We start from the raw sequence: 6,443 nt of genomic DNA on the forward strand, positions 1-6,443 counted from the left end.
GCAAATGTCCTTCTTGAATGGCCTGTGTCTACGAGCATGCCGAATATAGAACACTTGTAGTGTAGCTTACTGCCAACAACACACATAATCTCTAATTCCGCATTTGGTAATACAGCCATTTCGAGCTCACCAAAGCAGTTGTGTAAGTTGTGCCAGGAAGTTGTTTCCTAATCGTTGACTACACGTGGTGTGGCTGATACACTGCCCTTGGCGTGTTCCACCTACACAGAATGTGCAACAGAATACCCGGTCCTCAATATCCTCTTAAACAGATTTATTTTGGTGTAAACGGAAAATAGCAGCAACTGTTTACAAAACCCCCGTCAAAGGGATCACTGAAAATCAGTGATGACACTAGGTGCTCTCGAAAAGGATGTGCATGTCCTGCTCACTCAGTACATTCGCCATTCACGTAACTGCCTAAAAGGGTAAGAATTTACAGACACCCACAGCAGTGCTCCTGTCGTGGGACGACGGGATGTAAAGAAACAGGCATTCAAGTGATCGTTGGACCGGAAAATCCAGTTTGATAATCTCATATTCAAGTACAGTGTTAAATGAACCCGTGAAGATCCGGTTTAGAATTGGTATTCAGGAACCAATGCTTGTCGTAAGAGGCGACTAACGGGATCGGGTGGTCAGGCTCGCTGACTTGGTTGACACATGTCATCGTATCCCAGTTGCGTACATCTGTTGTACCCCTTTACAACATACATCGATGCTCATGATGTTGATCACTGGATCGTTTGTCCGACTCGACTATCATCAAACCGAAACATGAGTCTCATTAACCTATTCAGACAATGACCTACTTTTCAGCCGATCCGAATTTTCTCGAGTGAAAGTGAAAATAGACATCACAAAAAACTATGGTTACACTGAATTCCAATTCCTTCTTTCATAAGAAAATGGTTTGTACAAATGGACTTTAATTTTAAACTTTAATAACGTCGTATTTCTACATTTTATGGCGAGGTGCAGGCAGCATGACTTGAACTAAGACGTCACAGACTGCCCCAGTTTGATGAGGTCGTAAAATGATTCACAATGCACCTGACTGGTTACATCTGTTATGTGTTTTTTTGCGGTCATTCAGTGTAGTTCTGTAACGCGCAATGTGATTGATATAATATCAAGTCCGTACCAGACCGCCAAACCTTTCTAGCGGCAGAGCCTCGTTTTGAGATTTCCACGATTTCCAGGTTTCTGTTTGTCAGTGCTCGCTGTACGACAGAGCACGCTACACGACGTGTTTGCAAGGATTATAAGGAGCGCAGTGTTGCAATATACACGTGCTTAGATGTATCAAATAATACTGATTAATATTTATGTATCCAGTTAAATGAATTGGTCTCAAAATTCTGGACTGGTTTTTGTACTAAGCTGCGCAATAGGACGGAACCCAGTCAACAGGAAACGAGACTGTCGTGTAATCAATGTTTTGACTTGTTCTAGAAGGCCGCCATCAACTGGAGTATTGCTCAATGCGGCATTAAACAACAAATTAAAAAACAAATGTTAAATTTAACAAGTGTTAAATTGCAAATATCTCTCGTTGAATTCACAACGGTGTTTTGGGTGTGTGTTTAGGTATTGCTGCCCACACTGCACCATCAGGGAGGGGTGGTGTGTGAGGCGGGGTCACAAATTTGTATGTGTTAAAGACTGACAAAACAAATCAACTAGTGCTATCTGAAAACTGATATTGGTCATGTCATGTTCAGAGAGAACTGTACGGTAAATTAGGTTAGCCTTTTCGCCTCCAATGATATAATCCATAAGTAAATCACAATATATCCAGCTTGAAAAGTTCTAACACAAGGTAGAGACCACACGTTTATCATGCTAGTGCCCGTAGAAAAAATGTGGGCTGGTAAGCAATTAGTTTTGCCAAACTTCACACAGGCAATTCAAGTTCGATCTTACGTGACACCCGATTTCCCCAAAACGAACATAAACCGGAAGAGTTGGATTATTCATAGCCAGACAGTACGTTTACATTGTTACCTGGTGGTGTATCATAATATGTAGACGTTGTTAGACTGTGTTGTAAATGAACTACTTGCAGAGGGCATTGATGTGCTGGTTACAATATTCAGACGGGGAGACAACAGGGAGTGGACATTTCTAGGCCCATTCCAGATTACTCCAGGGTAATCTGGTCCCGAGAGTTAGAGAAAGTGCAGGAAACGTTTGTATATTTATAAAAGGGCATGCTCCTGCCTCAAGCATCTGACATAGTGGCACATAGCATCATTGGTCAAAAGGAGGCCTGAAGTTGTGTGGGGATCACTTTTCAACCTGGATACTCGACCTTGGCCTATTTTAGAAAGTAACAGTAAATCCCTTGTTCGTGCAATTACCACAGATAATATATCAAAGACTATTACTTTTAACTTTTTTGCTTGCTTCGAAAATCACTTTTATGAAGGAGACTTATCTCCTTCCATAAGCATACGGTAGTTGTACACCAGATTCCACTTTTGTGTGAGTAAGTATGGTTTTATGTTGTGTTTAGCAATATTCCAGTAATATGACGTCAGGGGACACCACAAGTGGGCTTCACACATTGTATCTATGTGAGGATTCCAACCCTTCGGCAGGACTCCTCTTTGAGTATATCATAGTACATCAGATGTGAGTGAGTTGAGTTTTACGCCGCACTCAGCTATATTCAAGCTGTATGGCGGTGGTCTGTAAATAATCGAATCGGGACCAGACAATCAAGTGATCAACACCATAAGCATCGGTCTATGCAGTTGGGATACAATGACATGTGTCAACCAAGTCAGCAAGCCTGACCACCCGATCCCGGTAGTCGATTTTACGCCAAGCATGGGTTGTTGAAGACCAATTTTAACCCGGATCTTCACGGATCAGTTTCATATGGAACGAACAAGAAATGGACAATATGTACCGCGGAATATCACTGAAATATTTTAACCATATTTAAGCCCAGGTCTAAAATTCGAAAATGCGCTATATGTTGATAAAATAAAAGAATCGGGTCTTCTCAAACTCTTTATCAGGAAACTGGTCTATAAATTCGAAAAAATATTGAATGACCACTTTATGGTCTATAAATTCAAAATTGAATGACCACATGGTTCAATTTAACTGCAACTGCATGCACATCATAGGGGTTAAGATGATCAATTTCTGTCTCTATTAACTGCCCTGTAACCGTGTCCAAAATGTTCTGTAAACGTGACAACCTCGCAGAGGCACTACTAATGTTAAAAACATCGAGGTTCGCCATGCGTTTGTAAAGGGGACGTCACTCTAAACACCCAAGAATTAAATCCCAATTTAAGCCCATGGGCTAAATTTCGTGTGGGCCTAAATGCGGGAATTCCCGGTATACATAGTGGCAGCTTCCGTGAAATCCTACAATCAGTGGATCCTGGCAGAAAATAGGACAACACAACATTGGGACATCACTTTTATTTTATAAAAATTGCCATTGACATGTTACAATACAAGAGTATTGGTAATGTTTCATTGTAGAACCTGTACATAATTCCAACACAAACTCATGCAATTACACAGCAACAATGGCCGTGTCAACAAAACCCAGTACTCATAACTCATACACACTATACACCAACAATACATAAATACATCTACACTTTTGGCAACAAAATAATGTTGAGCACAAAACATGTCTTCTAATCACTTAAAAGCAAATATTATTCAATGTGGTAATTTCACATCACTAGTCAGCATGATAGGCCATGCTAGGCTTGTGGTGTAGTCCTGTTCTAAGTATCCAGACATCAGCCACTGTGGTACACAAGCTGACAGGTCGACTGACAACATCCACATATAAACGTGTGTGTTCCAACACTGGGACACAAGGAGAACAAATGAAAGGTGTTATTTTTGCAAGGATGCCATCTTAATTACATAACCAACATTTGTGTGGTATCAAGCTCTATCTTCACATGACAAGCAAGTCCACAGTACATGAGGCTATCACATCCATGCAACATGGGCGATATTTAGCAGGTGAGACTCTGTCACCACTCCTTGTCTCACACCATCATTCTCTCAAGGTGGGAGCACTGTCCACTTCTCAGTCATATATCACATGAAGTTTGATAACCATTTCTCAGCCACAATTGTTTGTATCCTATTCTGCACTTAACCATCTTCTCCCCACACCACAGCAACCTGTAAACAAGTGACTGGTGGTCAGACAAACCGGTTTTTTCTCTAATGAGTAAGCTTCACACTGTTGGAGTATGATCACACACAATCATGCCCTACCACTTGGTCTCCATTTAGTTGCCTCATACGACCAGCTTGGTAACAGGGGACCTGTACTAAACTAGAATCCCCTACCGGGAAACTAGAGAAAAAGGTCCAGTTACATGTTAAACTGGTGTAGTTACAAGGAGAACAGAAGGGCCTCTTTGGCAATCAGTGTAAAAGGGGCATTGGCTGACAACAACATACGAAGGCAGCACTGATATTGAGCACCATATAGATACAGGTATATACAAATAAAGAAGGAATGTAAAGAGAAATGTACAAATAAACAAGGCAAAGCACTGCATGTTTCACACATGTATCTCTCTCATTCCCATCAGTGTGGTTACTGGTACAGCAAACAGGATATCCAGGAATTAGCTGAGATCAGGCATTACTGCTGACTCAACAGATACACATCCTGCATGTGACAACAATTACCTTCTTACCAAACAATATCAAGAATCTTGAGTAACTCAGGAGTGTACAACACCATGCAACCCCACCCTTCTTCAGGTTACTTCAAATTAACAACTACAAGTATGTTGGATGCTACACAGATTATCTGTTAGACATTTTCCTTCTTCAGGTTACTTCAAATTAACAACTACAATTATGTTGGATGCTACATAGATTGTCTTTTAGACATTTTCCTTCTTCAGGTTACTTCAAATTAACAACTACAATTATGTTGGATGCTACCCAGATTGTCTGTTAGACATTTTCCTTCTTCAGGTTACTTCAAATTAACAACTACAATTATGTTGGATGCTACCCATATTGTCTGTTAGACATTTTCCTTCTTCAGGTTACTTCAAATTAACAACTACAATTATGTTGGATGCTACATAGATTGTCTGTTAGAGGTTTATATTTTTCACAAATTGCTATTTTCTATCCTGGAAATGACTTTGAAGCTTTCTTTAAAAAAACAAAACATTTTGAACTATTTCATAGAATAATTCAAACTCAGTTAATTAGCATCCCCATGACTAGGAAGCGAAGAGATCCAGTATGACAATGAGTTGATACAACGACCATGAAACAAGTGTACTTGTTTTCTTTGTAGAGATCCCAGTTTCACACAGAAATGAGACACATGACAAGAAACATGTTAGTGTATATAATTGTACAAGAGATAACCAGTATCACATCAACTTAATAGAGGTATAAGACACAATGCTAGCTGTAAAGCTGCGTGATATTTACATAAGACTCCCGTCGACTTCAACAAACATGCTATCTGTACCAACGTACAAGACACTGTAACAGCTGCCCATCTTTAGTGTCTTGTTTCTTTAACATTTCAACATTTACAAACTGATCATAAAAAAACTCTGAAAATATTCTTCTTCCAGGTCTCAGGGTATTAACAAATTTCATAAATATGGGCTGTGAGAGACGAAATTTTCTTATAATCTCATTTGTTCAGTTTCATGAATCGATACGCATCACAATACCCATGTCACGATTCGATACGTATCACCATACTTATTTTCCAGCATTATTACGTAAATTTAGTAACATTTTGAACATTAATATTTCATATTTTATAATTGTCCATGAATAGATAAACTTTTTTTATTCTCAAAGATTAAAAAGTTCTAATTTCCCACCTTTGTGCATGAAAAATAATCATTTATAACCATCATAACATCAAAACACATGAAACAATTGCAAAATGTAAATGATACATATTTAAACCGGTACTTTCAAAACTAAATATTGACACAGATTTGAATATACGTGTATCAATAATTATATCGTCTAAGACAAAGTATCGATGCATCGATATATCGTGGCATCCCTAGTAAGCACTGGTTTTGATAAAGTAACAATGTTTGAGAACAAGGTATTTTTTTCACTGTTTAAACATATATCAACACTAGAAATATTTTGACAAACATCATAATCATACAGTCAGACTGAAAGCTGTTCATATATAACCTATGTACATGTAAATATGACACTGATGTAGGAAAGTTGAAAATAACATTTATAAAACAAGCATATATGAAGACATATAAATATAGGAACGTATTAAACATATGTCATATATAGTCAAAGAAAAGCGTATAAAAGTTCACCCCTATTCACTTTAAAATGGGGAATGCCCAGAGCAAGTGCCCATGATTTTGATTATCTGTTAAAATGGACTATCACATTACATCATACAGTCTAAATGTTCACAA

The 6,443-nt window shown here is 38.6% G+C and overlaps 1 long non-coding RNA gene across 1 annotated transcript; it reads left to right on the forward strand.

Moving 5' to 3' along the window:
* Positions 1-4,715: 4,715 nt before the first annotated feature.
* Positions 4,716-4,998, forward strand: LOC124286665. Its single transcript, XR_006901090.1, has 2 exons — positions 4,716-4,767; positions 4,841-4,998. It is a non-coding gene; the product is annotated as an uncharacterized LOC124286665 (long non-coding RNA).
* The last annotated feature ends 1,445 nt before the right edge of the window (positions 4,999-6,443 follow it).

This window comes from Haliotis rubra, unplaced genomic scaffold (assembly GCF_003918875.1).
Source record: "Haliotis rubra isolate DU_JTF1 unplaced genomic scaffold, ASM391887v1 Scf39, whole genome shotgun sequence".
NCBI classification, from domain to species: Eukaryota; Metazoa; Mollusca; class Gastropoda; order Lepetellida; family Haliotidae; genus Haliotis; species Haliotis rubra.